The sequence below is a fragment of the Nyctibius grandis genome, chromosome 1 (assembly GCF_013368605.1).
Source record: "Nyctibius grandis isolate bNycGra1 chromosome 1, bNycGra1.pri, whole genome shotgun sequence".
NCBI classification, from domain to species: Eukaryota; Metazoa; Chordata; class Aves; order Nyctibiiformes; family Nyctibiidae; genus Nyctibius; species Nyctibius grandis.
This window is the reverse complement of record NC_090658.1, coordinates 62831510-62852162: the sequence shown is the minus strand read 5'-3', so window position 1 is coordinate 62852162 and position 20653 is coordinate 62831510.

Genomic DNA, 20653 nt, shown 5'->3' with positions numbered 1-20653 from the left:
AAGGTGTTTTGCTGCTGGAGGTACTGACTGCTAGTGAGATAAAAAATATAGTTGTTTTCATTATAGAGACAAACACAAATGCTGAATGTATTGGTGTAAGGAAAGTTAGAGATAACTCTATTTTCTTTGGTGTCCCTGCCATATTCTAGCATAAGTGTCTTAGAAAGTCACGGCTTTTAAGAGCAGAGCAGGAAGAGTATCCAAATAATTTGTTCTGTCTTCATATTTAACATAGTGATATGAGCAAAGCCTGCTTTTTAAAAGACAACAAAACTTGAGAACCAAAGAAGATAAGCCATACGCCTTAAAAAATCATGGCAAACTATTTTCCCTCTTTCCTACGGTAAGCGGAAAGGAATCTTTATATTTTATTTGAATATAATCTAAGTACGAGTACAGAGACCTTCATTTCCCATGTCAGTTAGGTGGCATTAGATGTGTGCCATTATGAAACCAACTGGAAACTGCCTGGTCTGGGTCATGAACACCACAGGATGCAGTGTTTCCCTGTGCAGTTACCATTTGGATCCTCAAAAATGTTGTTTAGGTTTAATGTGAGATGACAAATGTATGTTAAATCCATGATGACTTCCCTTTTACTGTCCAAGAGACAGAAAATAATGATTAATTTAGGTAACTTCCTGTGCCTTAATATTCTTTTCTCCTGAACATGTAGCTCCTCAGAATCCCATTTTGATGATCTTGTATTCATTGTGCAAATAGCCAGCAGCAGTTTTGTACAAGGGGATATAAGGTTTTACAGGATATAAGTGTACCTGAACTACAGTGAAAGAAGCCCTGGGACATGGAAGGACATTTAACAGTCCACTCCTCTGTCAGCATAGTGAGGTGTTTCCAGTTTAAAGCTTTTTTTCTTTGTAAAGGTATATCTCTTCTGGGAGACCTGGATGAGGCGACGGCACAGGGTGACACATTTTACATGGCATATAAAAATGTTTAATGGCTTAGACTGTGCTTCTAGAAGCACTTCAGCTACTCATAAGAGTGACTTCTAAGAAATCAAAATGAAAACCACTTTGGGATCTTCCAGTGTGAAAACCAAACTATATCATGATAAGATTATTTTTTTAATTTCCTCTGAACTGCCTTCTTTTTTTTCCGTTAAATTCAAGAAGATAGGAGTCTAAGCCAACATTTTAATGAATATCATTCAGAAGGCTAAAAATAATTTCCTAGGGAGTGACAAAGGGATCAGAGGGCTTTTTTAGTGATACTTCTCTGACTTAATGCTTTATTAGAGAAAAAAGGAATGGGAGACAATTCTGACAAAGGTAATGTAAATCAGTGCTTTAGAACAGGAACCAGCTACTCTACTTACTTCAGAGGAGAAAAGAAGTTACTGTCCTCTTAATATACAAAAGAAATAGTCAGGTTAAATATCAGAAGGAAAGCTCAATAACGCCAGTCTATCAAACATCAAGTCAATTGTACTCATTGGTAAAGCAGATTATGGAATCACAATGACTGGAATTATCCTTTTATTTTAAGCTAGACTTCATACCTCTTTATCCAAGACAAAATACCAGTGGTTAAACTTGCTGTTATAGAGAACTGACTGAGAAGGCCTTCAAAGTTCTTTTCAATTCATGTTATTTTAGGCTTCTCCTGTACATCTCTCCTTTCACCCTGAGAGAGAAACAGTATTTTTTCAGCCTAGAAAAAACCTGCGTTTGAGTTTTCCTGACAATAGAAAACATTTTGGAAGTTAGGAAAGTTCCTTAAATGTATTTAAGCAAATCATTCTTCCTTGTGATTTAACCTTATGCCTGAATTCCCATAGAACGATATAAGTCCATTACCTGTGAAGGAGCTATGATGAATAGATAAAACAGATAAAACTGATTTTTAAAACTGATTTTATTTTCCTTTCACTATGATGATTCTCTATTTTATTCTCTATCCTTTTCCTGCTATTCTTCCCCTTTCTTTCTTCTTTTTCTCTTCACTCTTGGCTACAACAATTTTAGTAATAGTAACTCACGTTCTTTCAAAAACCTCATGGTGTCCATGTGATGAATAAGATGATTAAGAAAGTGGTTGCAGCAACTGTTTTTGAGCATTTGTAGAATAAAATAACGTACCTTCTAGAAGACTGTGTTGTGTTAGCAATGCATATAAATGACTAGACCTGCAGAAATGTTGTTGTACTAATATGTGGGAGATTAAACAGAGAAAGGGATTAGACCAGTATTTACAGTGCCTGTGATTAGGATTGGCTTTCTTCCCAGTCAAAGAAATCAAATGTCTTTAATATTATTAAGAACTAATATTGTGCTGAAAAGGCAATACATTTTGTTAACTCATCAAAGCAGATCTACATATTCAGATCTAAATGAGAGATATTTCATTCATAATCATCCCCTCTTTTCTCTAATTGCATATCCATTAATTTAGCTCTTTCTTATCACATTACTGAAAATGAGTTTGCCCATCTTTGTATCATCATTTGCAAGTAATTTGGTGAGGAATGAACACCTAAACTCTCTTGTTTAACTTACTGGTCCATTGGGCCTTGTTTTCATCAGGCAAAAAAGGCATTTTTGCAGTGTGGCAGCTGAAATACAGCAACTAACCCTAGTGAAGGAAAAGCAGTCTTGTAGCTGTCATATGAGTTAGCAGGCTGTAGAAAAGAATGATAGGAAACCAAGCATATACCCTGAGCTGATATCCTGGTAAGAACTACTCACATTACATCTATGTTATTACATGTTTTTCAGTGGCCATCATTAACAATTGGAGGTTTTGCATTAGGTCACAACTAAGTGTCCACCATAGTAAATAAATAAAATAGCTAGAGTGAAATATAAAGCAAGAAAATATATTTTCTCTGTAACTAGAAGATGAAGTCCATCTCTCATGAAGACAAAAAGACTTCCTTGCAAAATCATTAATACACCTCTGGGATAAGTAAATAAGTGGCCTTAGTTCTGTCAACCAGCTACCTATCTTCTCTCCAGATTGGTTCTCTAAAGTTTGATACTGTGATTTTTTTTTCATTTGAACCTTTGTATGAAGTGTTAAAATTTCAAAACAAATTATGAAGTCTGAGATATCAGCATCAATGCATTGACAATTAAAGTAACTTGTTATATCATTTTGCACACACGTATTAACTTTATGAGACTGTCATGGTCACAGATGACACCACCCATCAGCTTTGGACTGAATGATTTCAACACAGTGGATGCACAGAAAACAATCTCCTATCAACACTTAGGAACTTGGTAGCTAGAAATTTTCATTGTCACAGTATTTATACCATCATTTGTATAATCTGTAATTTAATTAGTCAACTGAATTTTACTGAACCTTAAAAATAGTTCTGTCTGTATCGTAGTCAGCTTAAGCAATAGGAGACAACAGTTGCTGGGTTGTTGCTAGTACATGCTACATATTTTAGTAATAATCATTTCCTGACACTTATGTTTAGCACAATTTTTTCCTCTTGCACAGAAATGTGTTTTTTCAGGGAAGGATGACTAGAAACTATAAGGTATCATTTATGGCTTCCTGCTGCTGTGAGCTGATTTCAGTTGGCCTTAGGGCTACACCAGGTAAGAACTGGAAGGACACAACTACACTGCCTTTCTGTGCCACTCTTCCTTCACTGCAACTGGCAGTGACAGGGATGCTACCTAGAATAGTTTTAACTAGTTTTTCATTTGAAGCAGCTTTCTGCTAATTTGTACTGCCTCAAAAAATGAGCTGAAATAGAAAAGAGTCCCTGCAACACACTGTCCAAGGATTATTACATAGCAATTAGGTAGCTGCCTGGCAGGTGTTTTTAAGGCAGACACATGTACAAGGCCAACAAATTTGTTCTATCTAAACAACTAGTGACTTTGCAACTTGCAGTGATAGTGAGCAGCTGCCAGTGAGCCAGGATCTGGAGCTTTCAGCAAAGGCACACAAGGCTTCTGTCCAATTCATTATTTGAATTTGCCTCTCCAAGGAGTATTCTCAGCATACTTTCCTCTGCGCCATGGAAGCTGTTGCGGAAAATACCTGGATGTTCCCTGGAGCATGGATCCTGGAGGATTTGGGCTGGCTAGTTTTCATTGGCCATGTACTGACAGAAGCCCATATCCCGAATGCTAGAATCAACATTCTTAATAACCTTAATGTAATTAAGGAATCATGTGATTTGGGCTCAATCTGCAAATTTCCTCCCTTCTCTCTGGTTCCTTAACGAACAAGACCTTTTCTCCAGCAAATTCCATCATTTCCCTCTGATCCATTGAATTTCTTTCTCTTTGACACTTAGGTGTCTGCTTTCTACCATAAGAGCTCCCCTCACTCCTTCCAGGAGTTTCTTTTTAACTGCAGGCTGCTTGCTTAACCCATCCTGCCATGCAGAAGATTTTATTTTCTGGCCTCACCCAGTTGCTTTCAGGAGAGGAAGCCTCCAGAGAGTGCCGCAGGAGCCAGGCAGCATCACCCAGAAACAAGCAACCTTATTCCTTGCTTCCCAGCTAGACCTTTTTCACAGAAAACAATATACAGTAAATCGAAAACAAATCAAGACGTTACAGCAGCTGCCAGAAGTCCCACAGGTGCTGCACAGTTTTATCACTGAGCCATCATCTCTTAATGCAGCTGTCTTCCTTGAAGCTACGAGAGCTTCTGCATGGCCAGAAGGCATGTGTGACAGCAGCCTACTGACACAAACACCGAGTATCTTCAGCTTCTCCTAACCCAGCTCCCTGCTTCCCAATTCCCTGCTGTCTTTTCCCCCTGCGGTGCCTTATCTCCAACCTGACCAATCCCAAGTAACTGCTTGGTCTTGTCTGCCTACCCCAGCATTTCCTGTGTGTCTTCTCACATCCCCATTACCATATGGCAGCTTCTTGGCATCTCCCTACTCTCCACACCTACTCTGTCTTCTAACACCTACTCCACTCCACTCTAGATAATACTGGCAAGCAAATTATTCACTTTCTCCCTCTCCTTCCCCTCCCATTTGGTCTCATCATTTATTCAAAGGCAAAGATGGTCATGAGCAGATTGTCACCTTTATTCTAGTGGATAAGTCATTTCAGATTCAGGATTCACCACTCAGTACAGTATGTGGAAACTGCTGGTGGTCCACTCTCTGCTAGGATTACTGGCTTCCCTGGCAGGCTTAGTGGAACACACGCCTTAGAAAAGGGACTCAGATGGAAGATAGGATGGGAGCGTATCCTGTGCATGTTAATCAGAAACCTAACTGGAGAATTAACTGGAGACTTAAACTCATTGTGAATCCCCAGAGAAAATGGTGGGTCAGTAGGGTATGCCAGTGAATAAGATTTAGATGTTGAAACTCACCTCACAGGTTTCAACTCCTTGTCTACTTACCTCATCAGTACCTATTCTGATGCTTTCCTGACTTTTAAAACCCCAAACATGGCACACATGGAATATTTCTTCTCAAGTAAGACCATAATTTTGTGTATGGCTTGCAGAGTTGCAGCCACTTCATGAGTGGTGGACCCAGCCATTGCTACTTACAGTCAGTCAAATTGCTGTAGACACACCAAAAGAGTACCCCTTTGCCCAAGGAAAAGAATTTTTCTCTTTTTACAAGGTTGACTCTTCAACTTCATTTTTGCTTCCCAAGAAGCTTAAGACTTCTCTCTGTTTATACTGATGAAACATCACCAGCATAACAAAATAGTTGGCTTTAAGCAAACAGCTAGAGGATTAATTATTTGACAGAGAAATATGTATTTGGATACTTATTTAGTCAGTTCTGAGTACACGAATCCTTTGGAAATCCTGCATCAAAACAGATTATCTATTCTGCAGAGACAGAATATTTGCCAAGAACTAGTACAAAGTAACAACTCTGCTTAAAAGTACTACGTTGAAAACTTCTGAAAAAAATGAGATTTGAGGTTGCATATTATGAAATTCTATTCTGGGGAAGCGAACTGGCAAAAGTTTGAGGGGCCAGTTGTTAGGGGATTAAGTAACCTCAAATTCCATTCAGCTGTGTCAACAAAGTGTCTAATCCATTGTGGCTTACTACCAAAATGTGAAATTCACAACCTTTGAGAGAAAAACCTTAATTAGAAAAGCTACCACAGTATGTACTAATCAACCCTCTTCTTGGCAGTCATTACAGATATGCCAGCAGCTGAATGAACATGAAGTCTGGGAAACACACAGCTGCCGACAGTTTTTGGAAACAGGAGGTCCACCTGAGAAAAATTATTTATTATATGTTCCAGTTATTGAATATTGTCATTAGGGGAGAGGTATAGTATTGGACTAAGATTAGTGATTAAGCTTCTGATTTTTCCCTTTCTTTTTCACATAATAATCATCACCTTTGTGCATATTGTTCTTACTTTTTTTTAACAGCTGGATGAAACAGTTTTAGAGAGAGGGAATGAGGAATCAAGCAACACACTTTTTGTCAGCTTTATCAAAAATACTTCCAAATGAGAGCTAAGATGCATAGTTCAGACCAACATTGTACGTTCTAAGTGAGATTGTATTTATCATGCCGAGATAGGGAAAAGAAAAAAAAGGAAAATATTTCACACTAGAAAAGTAAACTAATGTCTATATAATATAATGATACATCTACTTGTCTGCTGAGTACAGGAGACAGTAAGTCTGAGTTTATAAATAGTTCTTTTAGAAATAAACCATAAGACCCGTAAAATTCAGGCTTTCTAACCTCATAGTATTTTTGTCCTGAATGGTAAAACACTGAGTGTCTCAGAGTATACAAAATGCAAGCATTTTATACATCAGCATTTACAGACAAGAATAAGAGTTATGAAGTACATATTTTGAGTAAGAATGTAATGAAAACATTTGTTTCACATTACACCCGGACTATCAGAAATAGATAACATGACATTATTTTTATCAGCATTGGTTTCATTGTGCTAATGCTTAAAACACCAATAAAGAGTGGGCACCTTAAAAGGTACTGCATATACATATATTTACGTAATAAATAGATAAGCCAGTGAAAGAAGAGGAAATGAAATGGAAGACCACTTATCTTAAAACACATTGTGGCCAGGAAAAGACTGCACCACTGTGATTGCCATGTCTGTGTTCATCATGCTGGACCAGTGGAACATCTTAGCAACGACCTGCACTGTAACACACCTAAACCTGCCTGAGACTGGATACACGACTAGGAGAGTGTAGTTACACAAGCACATAGAGCCAAAGCATAAATATTTTAAATTAACATCTCTTATTAGATTTACTGCCGATCATAATTTTCACCAGGACAATCCGTTTAGTATTAATTCTTATCAGTACTTGTGTGTGTTTGTGTTAACGGCATGTTTGGACTCTTGTCATGGGCCATGATTCTGTTTTCCTGCACTGTACCCAGAGATAGGAAAGGAAGCCCATTACTGTCAGGCGTACATACATGAGGGTGTTAAGGGAGGTGTAGGATATCCATCAGCAGTTTCCAATCTGTGCATAAGACAAGATATAGAAGATGATTGTAGGGAGTGCAAAGTCTACTGAGCCTGCCCACACAGCCCCAGGAGGGCCCAGAGAACCAGCACATTGCTGCCTTCATATCTTGTGTGCCTGAGTGCCCTGGGCACAAACTGCCCCTCATGCCAGAGTGCTCAGCGGGTGTCCACGATGGGGCATGTACTGTGGTCACCAGTGCTCCCAAGGCTGGTTTTTTTGGAGCAAGGTCAGGCTAGCTTGGTCAGCACAAAAGGCACATTCACACAGCAGGAGCGTGATGCTTCTCAGTCTTTTGTGGGGCCTCAGTACCAGGCAGTTTTTGAATGTAAAGACTGGAAAGAAGATATTGAGATAGCTTTTGCTCTCCACAACAGTTTGAGAATTATTCCAGATGTGATCTGCTCTTGAAATTTCCTTTATCTGCTCAGGGTGAGGTAGCAGTGTCCTATTTCAGTAAGGCTTTTAAAACAAATATAAGATCTCTTCTGTCGATACAGGATGCTGGGATTTACTTTTAAAAGTAAATAATAGTCATTTTACCTACCTTCTCAGCTACTTTTCTCTCTCTCTGCCATACTTCTAATAAAGTGCTCATCCAAATCACAGTAAGGATCCTACCACAAAGACCTACCATTCTTCTTTAAGATAATCACAAAGAAAAGTTTCGCTTTTAATAAAACCTCATATATGTGGTAGTTGTTACAGAGACGAGCCTCAATGATGCTGTATTTTTTCTTCCTGAAAGGCATACTGGTGCTGTCAGGATATGTCTGTATTACTAGACACTTTCAAACTTTCAGGTCTGGGTGAGTGCCCTACCTATATCCCAGCTTCATATCAGCACAAGACCCTGGCACATGCTACATTCTCCAGTGTATCACAGAGAGTAGTCTGTAGACAGCTTAAATAATTTGCCTTCCTAAGCACTGTAAACTTTCTGTAGGTAAAGTTAGTACTGCATAGTCTGTGAAGTCTCATATATTGCCTCTTAAGATTTAAAGGCTGGTCTCAGATGTCTCCTTTCCACACTCCATAAAACTACAATCTTATGAGGACTATTGATTTTTCAAGTCAGTGTTCTATCTTCAACTCCCACCACGGAGAAAGTGGTTTTATCTTGTTATTTGCACCATGGAGTTTTTCCAGCAGGAAGAGCACTAATACTGCCACAGGAATAGGGAAGGAAAAAAAAGCAAAATGTTATTTATCACCATAGCCTGAGGGTGTAAAAACAGACTGAGAATATCATATTCCTCCTTTTTTCTTTTAAGGCATTTCTATCATGATATTACTATATGAAAGATTAATTTCTGGCTTTGGGGTTTTTTTCTTTCTCTTGTGGAGCTGAAAAACTCAGTGAATTTAAATATGAAGAGAAAAAATACCTCTCCTAACTGCTGTAGCACAAACTGCAGCATGTGAAATTGTCCAGATGTTTCTCATGGTGCAAACTATCAGAATACCTGATAGAATGGAAAATCCTTCTGTATGCACAACATTTGTCCTGGTTTCATTGGGATTTGGTTTCGGTTTGTGGCCAGCCATGGTGATCAGGGCCATTAGCAGCTAAATCCAGGGCAGCTGACCCAGGCTGGCCCACAGGTGTATCCTATACCATTAACAATCAAGTTCACTATAAAAGGGAGGGCTTGGGAGAAGAGAGGTGGGCTTGGTTTTGTTCTCCTCTTTTTTGGCTTTTTTTTTTTTCTTCTTCTTCTTTCTTCTCTCTTTCTTTCCTTTCCCCCCTGATTGATGATGGTTGGTATTTATGGACAACCTGCTGCAACTCTGTAGCTAAGTACACTTTTGCGTGTTTTGTGTTAGCATTTATAATGGGTTTTTTATTTTATTAAATCTGTCTAATTTTAACCCATGAGTCTCCCTCTTTTTCCCAGTTTCCTTCCTCAGTTGGGGAAGGGACATTAGGTGGGAGAAAAACGCTGTTGTTTAGCCCCAGGTGCGGGATAAATGAAGACAACATTGTAATACACAATTAGAAGTGCCCACTGAAAGGGAGCATGAGAAGCTCCATCTCTGGCCAAAATCCCTGATGAGGGTTGAATTGCCAGATTCCTCCTCTTTGTTCATGCCATACTGTACCCATGCATCTTCCTATAGAAAGCATTCCCCTAACAGGAAGATGTAAGAATACCTATATGGCATTGACCTGTTCTAGTTCCCCATACCTTGAGAAAATGTAATGTGGTCCTTGAAGTACATGTCCACTTCCTCCTCGACTGTAAGTCCCAGAATGAAACCAAGTCACGTTTCCAGAGTAACGTCTCCTGTTTTGGGAAACCTTAGGAGTTTTCTCTTTAGTACCTCCCTGTTGTCTTCTTGCCTGTTATTTCCCTGTCTCATGTCAGAGGAACTCCTCCTTCAGGGTGAACATGCCACTGTAGCGCCCAGGTAAGAGCATGTGTAATGCCCAACTTGTGCATGCTGAGTAGGTATTGTATTGTGCAATTGTCCTATTGCATTTATCTAAAGACTGATGCTGGTCTGGTTTTGTGGGGTTTTGTCAAGTCCATTTTCATGATAAGTCCTGTGCTGTTAGCTGTCCCCACTTCTGACCAATGCCATAAGGCAACATGCTCTCTGAAGGGTACAGAAGCCGTCAGCAAGCCTACGTGACTGTATACTCACCAGTATCAGCTATGTGAACTATTCTGCTTCTCTGCTATGTGTTTATGGTCCGTGAGGGTTTTGTATCTTTCTAAACCTATTTGCCTCTTAGCAAAGAAAGCACAAAACAGATGCACTGCAAAATCAGCGTTCTCCCATTGTTTATACCACCCATAGTATTTTCTGCTCCCTTGTCAATTTTATTTGCCATATTTTTGAAAACACAGAATTAAAGTCACAGACTTGACAGACTTTTCTCTTGTTCTTTATGAGGATTGTGCAGTCATTAATCCAACAAGATTTCATGAAAGTTTACAAAAAAGGAAAGATTTTAATTTATTTGACATGACTCAAGGGTGTACCCAAGGGCTATATCTGCTGTGTACATTTTTGCTTCAGTAAGAAGAGTAACTGCTTTTGTATTAAAACTTTCTCTTGGTTCTGCCATTGTGCAAGCTCTGGGAATGTGCTGAAGTGCTCTGATGTGCCATGGCTTCACTTGTGCAGTGTCTGATACAAGATTTTGTCAGGAAATATCTTTATTTTCACCTGACAGACTGATGGAATAAGCATTTTTACTTTCTGCCTTTCAGTCAAATTACTGTATTCTGCTTGTTCATATCAATCTCTTTCACATTAAATAAAAGTCTTATGTAATTTAGTTAAATATAAAGGGGGTTCTCTAGTAAAAATTCTCTGTACACAGGACAGATCCTTTAAAACTTGACCTTTTGTGCATATCACTGTTGCAAGGGGACTGTGAAACAGTTCCCTAGATTTAAAACTAATGCCAGAAAGTTTGAATTGGGCATTTTGGGTTCTTTTGTGCCTCAAAACGAGAAAATCTCTGGCATTAAGTATAAAATCTGATTTTTCTCTGCTTTTCGCTTAGATTCAAACAGGACTATCATTTTTCTTAATAGATTCAAAATTACTTTTTCACATAAAATGTGACATTCTGAAGAAAAAATTTTTTGAGATTTTTTGTATAACTTATTTTCTTGGAAAGAATATCCATTTTTCAGAGAATCCTAGTGAAAACCATCACTCAGGACACCTGAGTTTTGTTTTCAGTTGTTCTTTGTTCATTTTGTGCATCCATGGGAATTATAGAGGCTAAATGAGACAAAAAAATGATTTTTAACAGGCTTATTACAATGAACACTTGCCAATATGTTCTCAGATAGAAAAATAAAACTTTAATATTTAATTTTTAGCAGCCTTTCTCCAAAAGTAAAATTTAATTAGAACCCAATTATACTGAAATTGAAGTAATTGCACTACCTCAGCAGTGAATACTCAGTCCCTTATGGTCTGATTTATAATCCACAAGCACTTTGAAGAACTATCTTAGTGTCCTCTCTATACTCACATGCATTTCCTATTAATAAGAATTGTACAGCTGCTTTGCATATATTTGAGAAAAAATTTAAATAAAGTCATATAAGAATCTCTATTTCACTATATATTTACTATGGCTTTACACTGCCAAGAATAAACATGCATAAATTCACGTTAAATTTCAGAACCTTAAAGTTTCTATTGGAAAGGTAAAGAGGAAAGTAAGTGCATCTTTTAGAAACAATCAGTATCACCTTAATTCTTTAGTACTGAAGACCCTTCCTAGAAAACAGAGTAAGGTTTCCTATCTTGTACTTTTTCCCACTTACACCAATGTGAGCCCAAAATAATCATAGAATACCAGGTTGGAAGGGACCTCAAGGATCATTTGGTCCAATCTTTCTTGGCAAAAGCACAGTCTAGACAAGACAGCCCAGCACCCTGTCCAGCTGAATCTTAGAAGTGTCCAATGTTGGGAAATCCACCCTGGGGAGGTTATTCCAATGGCTAATTTTTCTCATTGTGCAAAATTTTCCCCTTGTGTCCAATCTTGTTCCAGTCAGAATATCCCTAGCTACTCATTGCCCCTCATTTTTTCCATGTGACTCCTTGTAAAAATGGAGTCTCCATCTTCTTTGTAGCCACCCTTTAAATACTGGAAGATGGTGATGAGGTCTCCCCTAAGCCTTCTTTTCTCAAGGCTGAACAAACCCAATTCTCTCAGCCTTTCCTCATGTGACAGGCTTCCCAGTCCTTTAATCATATTTGTGGCCCTTCTCTGGACCCTCTCCAGCCTGTCCACATCTTTTTTTATAGTGGAGACCAGAACTGAACACAGTATTCCAGGTGTGGCCTGACAAGTGCTGAGTAGAGTGGGCTGATGACTTCCTTATCTCTGCTGGTGATGCCCTCATTGATGCAACCCAGCATCCTGTTGGCTTTCTTTGCCACAGCAGCACACTGTTCATTTATATGGAGCTTGTTGTCCACTAGGACCTCCAGGTCCCTTTCCAGAGCTGCTCCCCAGCCAGCTAGATCCCAGCCTGTGCTGCACTCCTGGATTATGTTTTCCCAGGTGCAAGACCTTACACTTGTCCTCATTGAACTTCATAAAGTTCTTGTTAGCCCACTCTTCCAGCCTATACAGGTCTTCTTGCAGCATGACTCTCCTTTCCGAAGTGTCCGCTTACCCACGCAGTTTGGTATCATCAGCAAACTTCATCAGCGTACACTTGATCCCATCATCCAGATCACTTATGAAGATACTAAACAGCTTTTAATAATGTTTCTGAACTCATGATTTCTAGTTATTCCAGACTTAAAACGAGGTCTAACAAACATCTCTAAGCTATATGGCAAGCCATAAAACAAAAACTTAAAAAAAAAAAGACCCACACAGAGATATTTTGCCAGAATATTTTCTTACGCTCCATCATTTTTCTCCTAGGGAATTCCTCACACTTTTAAAGTGCGTATGTCTGAGATTACTAGTTAATTACATGACCAGAACTTAGAGCAGAAAGCACCTTCATGCTCTCTCTATATAAGGAACAACATAAGGTACAAGACAATGGAGAATCAGCAGGGTAAAAAACAGTGAAGGAACAGCTGGGCTGCAGAAATGGCCATTCTTGACTCATGCTCTAAATAATTTTTGGTCAAATTTCAAGTCAGAAATAGCTGCAATTGCTTATCTTTTAATGTCTAACGGGAAATGTTAATGATTAAATGGCAATTGGTTACTTACACAATTAGCACTTCCCACAAAATAATTTTTATGTGGACTTAGGCTAGCTTCCTAAGATGAAGCTATTTTCTCCAGAGATCATTTTGTATTTTCAAAATGGTTTCTGTAAGATATCAACCTACATTTTAAAAAACAATTTTCTCTATGAGCAGCACTATGATCAGGTTTTGTAGGCTAGCCAAATGGTAGTAAGATGCCAAGTTAGTGCACTAAATAAGTGTTTTGTTAAGACCTAAAAAACCTTTTCATTTTTGTAACAGAAAGCTTCTCTTACTTCCTCCCATTTTCTTACGTACAAGAGGCTTAAAAACACTTTTATTGTACCCGCTTTCTCCAGTTACACAGTCTGATTGCAGATCTGACAATACCATGAGAATTGCCAACAGTTCTGCTTGTTGGCAGCTAAATGCCATTGAATGCAACGTAACTTCTCAGATCACACTTGCACCCGCAATCCAAGCACTGCCACAGAAAGCTAATGGCTGTTCCTATGAGGAGGCAGGACTCTACTACGTCACACACTACCTCCACTATTACCTCCCAGGTCATTGATCTGCATCATTCAGTGCGTGATTGCACACTGTTGAAAGGTAGAAAAATCTATAGCAATGTGCTCTTTTTTTTTTTAACCCAATTCAGGCTGCTACTGTCATTATAAAATCATCATAAAACATCTTTACATCTTTAAAAAGGAGTTGAGAAGTTGGTTAACTTCCAAGCACGTACTTGCTCATTTGGGAATCTCACAGGGTGTGATCATCAGCAGACTGGCCCTCCTGTACATACCGTGTAAAAGGACCATTTCCTCTCCTCCGCACGTAGCCTCTGTTCTCTATTGCATTTGTGGGCAAAAGGGCCAAATCATGAATTTGTATCTGCTCAGGCTTTAATAATATTATTTAGAAATATGTCTTTATTAGTTGCTTTTCTGGTCAGGCACTGCTAAATTCTGTCCAGGTATAAGCTGATTTGAAGCTTTGATGTTTAATTGAAATGTGTTCTTGAGCCTGTTGTTGCTATTGGCCAGTATGCTGGAAAATGCAGCCTGACTTCTTGTGATACAAGCTGCCAGGGTGACCCAGCCACTTTGTTTCTGTAAGCATCACACAGAATATTCAAGAAAATCATAGTAAAAGTTCATTATTTAGGTAGTAAAGCTCTCCAAAATCAGGAAATGCTGTATTTACAGTGACCCTTGCTATCTTTAGCTCCTGCCCTGTGCAATGAATAAAGGGAAGTCCTGAGGGAGTGGAAGTTTGTGGTCCTAGAAGTAACAACAACATCAATGATGTCTCACTCAAAAGACAAGTGAGAGGCACCAGTGATTTTAGCTTTTCCTTCTTTGTCAGTGTTCAGGTCCAGCAGCTGAGCCAGGCTATTAGAGCCACCACAGATATAATGCTAACTGAGACACAGGAGCCCATAAGGCTCCTGGGGGTACAAAGGTGGTTTAGAACAGTGTCCTGGTTTGGCACAAACCAGGCCAATTAGTCTTAGAGAAACCAAGGTCACTGCTAAATTCCTCACTGCTTATGAGTGAAGAGCCGAAGGGGGGTCGCACCTGCAGGGAGGAGCAGACAGGGCAGGTGACCCAAGATTGACCAACGAGGTATTCCATCCCATACACGTCATTCTCACTTTCCTATTTATCACTAACCCACTGCCTCCTGGAGGTGGGGCCCAGGAGGGAGGGGCCCTCCTGTCTCCCACTGATTGGTACCAGCTTTGCCAATTCTCCAGTTAAAAGCCTGCAGGTGTGATGGCAGGGGGAGCTACTGCATTTTCCCCTCTGCCTGTGCTGGGGGAGCAACTCTGCCTGAGGAGGATTTCCAAGCTCTTGATCTTGGTTTTGTATATATTTGTATATATTTGTTTATTTCTATTATTCTTATTATACTCTTTTTCATTACTATAGTTTATTAAAACTGTTTTAACTTTCCAGCCCATAAGTCTCTCTCCCTTTTCCCTTTCCCTTAGGGTGGGGGGGGAGGATTAACAGAGAGCGTCTGCCACAGGTTTAATAGCCGGCCCAGCTTTAAACCGTGACAGTGTCGTTCCTTCCTTGAGTGGAGCACTGCTACAGTCCCTGGGTTTTCATCACTGAATCTGTAGGAAAGTGGTAATGATGAAAAATGGCGAATACATCTGTCTTTGCCTAGAGACGAAACGAAAGCAAACAGTGTCTAAACATGGAAGAAGCATTTAACTGAGGCTGCAGCACAGTAAAAGCTGTAATATTTGCCACTGCTGTCATTCTCTCCTGTGGATTCTTCCTCTGCTGCTGACAGCTCCATTCTCTGCAGCTAAAGGATCAGACCACAGAAGCTGCTGTAGACTCACAAGCCCACCCAAAGATGTGTTGTGCTTTTCTGAAATGGCTGTGCTGTTACAGAAATTAGGTAACTCTGCTCTCAGACCAGCAAAGCTGATGGGGGCTTGGCAGCATTTAGTTTCAGGCATTGGGATGCTTGAAGGTAAGGGTACTTTGTCATTTTAGAACTGACAGCGCTTTTAGATTATATTGATTTTATTTCTTTGTCTTGAGATCATCTACCCTTAGCTCTCCATATAACTCCAGACTCTCACAACCCTTGAAATATATACAGTCGCAGACTATGCGTAACAAGGCTGGAATGCACTTCCCAGCTCAGCCCAGGCAAAAGGCTGTGCAGAGCTCTGCAAAAAGGCTGCGAGAACTATGTGCTGCTGGGAATAGGGGTGCCCTGACAGCAACAGTCATGGCACTCAGGCATGGGCTAGTTGTCCAGGCCAGGTGCTGCAAAGAGTTACAGCAACAGGAGACAAATCTTGGGATGTGCTTATAGGTTTCATGTAAGTCTGGGGTTTGCAGTGAGAGGAGTGACAGTCGCAATGCATGGAGAGAAGCCACAAGAGCAATCAGGCACTCGCCTTTTATACCTAAAATATATACGACATTTTTGTTAGTAGTTCAGATGGACCACAGTCAGCTACATCAAGCACAGCTAGCTTTCCAAAGGTGTTCACCTGTGGTGGAGCTGATTTCCCATTATGCATATGGGGAGGGGATAAACATGTATAGGATACATCTGAAACACCTCCTTCTCATCCTTTTCCTTTTCTCCCTTTCCAATCCCTAGCTTCTGTGAGAAGCTGACTGCTCCATGCCTTGGGCATGAAATGAGAAGATGCTGAAAGGACTGAAATGAGAAGGACCTTATGTGACAGGCAGGTAAGTACATTGTACAAATGCTGGAGGGGCTGACTGCTATAGAGCAAGGTGTTGCAAAATTGCTAATGTCAACAAGGATATCTTGTCTCAGATGCCATGTAGAAGGGACCCCCCAGCTTTACAGGAGCTAAGGCAGAAAGTTGTAGCCCACCCCCAAACAGTGGGTCTGCTGGAGGTAGACTGCTGGAGAGACATGGGAAACACAGTCTGTAGGCACTGGGCAGCAATAACACAGCCTGGTTCTTGGAGCAGCTCAGAATTGGGAAGGGTTAAAAACAGCTATGCTACGGTACCATCCCTCTTGGGAGAGAGAGAGTTCACTTGACAGAAGTGTCTTTTCTGAATCAAACATGCACTACAAGGTGAATCCATAGTTCACCGAGCCAGTAATGACACAGAGCTTCTGACTCACAAATTACTCCCCTTGTTTAAAGAATGAAGTAACAAAATCCCGCTCCTGATAGATTCGAAACAGTTCACCAGATTAATTAAGTATGGCCACATCTTGTAACTTTTCTGTTCAAAATCAATGCTATAGGAATTTACTAACTGTATCATGTTGTAATACAAAATCTGAACTTTTTTAATTTACCTTGTATACTGACAATACTCAACTAAAAGAAAAATTAACATATTCATCTCCAGTATATTGCCATTTTTCTGTTGACTTGGGTCATAAAAGACATTAATGGATGCTTGTTGAAAGCAAATGCAATTCTTTTACATTGTTGCTAGTCACTAAGATAGCAGTAGCACTGGGAGTCAGAAATAAGTCAGAAACAATCAGAAATTAAGGCAACTTTTCAAAACTGAATCAGACAATTGCCTAAATTAAATGAGAATCCAAAAGCAGAAGTTCTTCAGTCACTTACCCTTTCCCTCCGCTGGGCCAGGACCAACCCCAGAAGTGTCTGAATGTACTTGGTTCTACCTTTGTTGTGTATTTCTATTGCTCGAAATATAAAACTTCTTCGGGAAGTTACACCTCTAGAGCAATAGCATGCACATTTTCAGATGTCTTTCTCTCTCATCCAGATCCCAAGGGACCTCTAGCCTATTAGAACATTTATGTTTTCAGACTGTGTTTGCCAAAATGCAGTCATGCTGGCAACCTCTGAGCCAGCAAAGACAGTTTGAAGACATATCTTTTTGGTCTATCCTTGTTCATATTCTTCCTTTGCCCATACCCCCTTCTGGCACAGTGGATGGGGCCCCTCTAGCCTTACGCAGGCAGGGGAACGAGAAGACTCATTGTGGTACCAGAAAGAAGGAAAAAGCCAGTAGCAGTTAACACCAAGCATCTGTGTAGAGCTCTGTGATTGTTACAAGTACTACAAATATGCAGTTGGATTTTCAAAGGCATCCAGTGATTTTGTAAGGCTGAGTTGTGATTCCATTGCAAGGCTGACTATCGTGCAACAGACTCATTTTAGAAATAAGTGATGAAAGAAATGATACTGGAAAACAATGCTGCAAATCTTCAACTTAATATGAATCTGTTTAAATTATGAGAAGGCATTTTTATCTCCTACTCCCAAATTGACTCTTCCTGTGCTTTTATTTCTGTGAATCTGTTTTGACTGAGTTAAGAAAAACATCCATGGGGCAGGTGTGTTGTGAAAAGTAAAGACATCATTGTTCTGTATTGTAACCAAAGTGGCTTTGTTGAAGACAACTATCACTTCACAGTGTAACACTAAACGAGGTACCTCAAGTCTGTTGAGAATTCAACCATACTGACAATTCAGGATTCAGCATTGTAATGTTTCTATTATGTGCAGAGTGAGGTGACAAGATGCTGTCAGACTTATTTTGTGCTAGTTCTAGTCTAGAAAAAAATGAGTCTTACACAGAGGAAGCAGTAATTATTTTTATTCCCTCATTTTTCAGAAACTGTGAGGAGGAATGGTAGTTTTCTCAATCATTGCAAAAATATTACTGAAAGAAACAAACTCAAAATGCAGGAGAGAAAGATAGAAAAGAACTGATGTTTCTGAAAAAAAATGTTTTCACAGCAGAAAAAACAGAATCAAATTGTATTTTAACAACTGTTTTGGCATAGATCTCAATGGTACATGAAAAGTTGACATGATCTCATTTACAGATTCCCTTTGTTTCGTTGACTACAGAGTTAGAAGAAAATATTTCATATAATGCATTCTACAATCATTTTTTTAATTGTTAGCAAGCAGTCTTGTCTGTAAATAGCATCACACATACAGCTGTACTTGTATACAATGTGTACAAAAGCACAGTAAAAGACACTTCCAAAATGTGCACATAGGGTTAGCAATACACCTAGTAAAGCTCCAGACAGATTACTAGTTCCCCCATACCACGCTACAAGAATTTGAGAGGAGGCATACACAATTTAGGTTACTTACTCAAAACAGGCTTTGAGTATTAGACCTGGAAAATAATGAACCAAAATTGTGCTGATTTCCTGACAAGAAGGAGTTATAGTTTAACTGGGAATACCTTCCCTGCACAACAAAAAAGAGCAGGCTGTAGTTTGCAGTTCTGCCAGAATGCAGACTCATGCTGTCCATACCACACATAGCAATTTAAGACTCTGAGTGAAGAGTGTAAATCAAACACAAGCATCAAATCTACTATAAATTAGATTATTATTTTTCTGGTAGGGTACCTGTATCATCTGGTAATGTCCACATCAGACAAATGCCTTCATGAAACAAAAAACACAATGGATTTAGAAGACCTATGAAATGTTATGCTGTGTAGAGAGATTGTCAAACGAAATGAGAAGCAAGGAACCAGAAAAAAAAAATGCAGAAATAAAAGGGAAACTTGATCACAGTCAATGATCACCACTGAGAATTGAGAAAGGGAGACTTTAAGCTTTTGTGTTTTGTGTGTGTAAAATATCCAGGAGTAAAAATTATTCAAGACTGATCAGAGCAGAGGAATACAAAACTCTGGCTGACATCCAGGAAGAATTACTGGCTTAAAATTAAAGAGGAGTTCTGAGAACATATGGGCTTACACAGAATTAAAGCATGAAGAGAGAGAAGAAGAGGCAAAATGGAGAAAAATGAGGATGAGGCAGTGTTAGGCAGTTATGGATGACAACTTCTTAGACTGTTACAGACAGCAAGATCATGTCAATCTGCTCCTTCATGTAAAGTCTTCCAAGAAGCCACTGAAGCCACAGGGCCACTGCAGTCAGCTAAGGCAGGCAGTACAGAACTGGTCCACATTGAACTTCATAAATATTGTCATTTGAATGCTGCACATACCTTTAACTACATTACATACTATAGGTCTCCCCAGCTGGACCACACTGGTTGACATTCAGACCTCCAATCTATTACTTTCTCTGTTGAGTGCTAACAACTGGGGATTTTTTTCAAGTAATTAGCTAAAATCATGTACAGATTACATCAATGTAACTTCTTGTTGCTTTAAAAATTGTGGTAGGGGGATAAGTAGCCTTGAAGGTGCGGGAACTGGGAAAGAAATTTTGAACTTCAGCTGGTTCCACAGAGTTACAAATAGAAATAAATTAACAGCAAGTGCATTCATAAGGACAAAAGAAACTATAAGCTGCTACACTGTATTAGCATTTCAGCTTTTGAAATTATAAGACTAGCAACTAATTCTGAAATCCAGACTAAATTTCCAGTGTACTTTCTATTGTTCATCTTAGAGAAGTCACTGCAGAAGTACAGGCTACAGTGTTGTGACAGAGACAAATCTGTGCTGGAATAGTTCCACCCAATTTGAAAGAAAGAGCTATTTAAAACTACATTTGGCTCACGAACTGGCCGCAAAAAACTACTTCCACAAGATGACATTGTCTGCCACTACTGCCCCTTCTCCTAAGAAGGACATTGGAGAAGTATTTCTTCTCTGGAGCTCGGACCCAGAACAGACCCTGACCCAGCTAACCTCTCACCTGGTTTGGGGAATTAGCCTGATGGTGTGCAGCTGTGTAAGGGAAGAATCAGCTCTGACCCCATCAGCTCTTCAGTAAAAACTGGTGCAGCCCTGGGACAGATTAGAAACTTTTATATGGGTGGCCTGACATGAGTTTTTGCAGCAACAAGCTTCAGTCATTGTGTCTATTTGACTACCTGTGTTGACATGTGAACTGATTTTTTAAAAGATTAAAAAAAAAGAACAGAAAAAAGACAAAAAAAGGCATTTTAAAGCTGAACTGCTTCCTTTCTTGCTGTCTGAAGGGCAGCTTTGCAAGCCTTGTGTAAGGTATCCCCAGCAGAAAGGTGTGAATGAAAAGAGAGAGCAGTAAG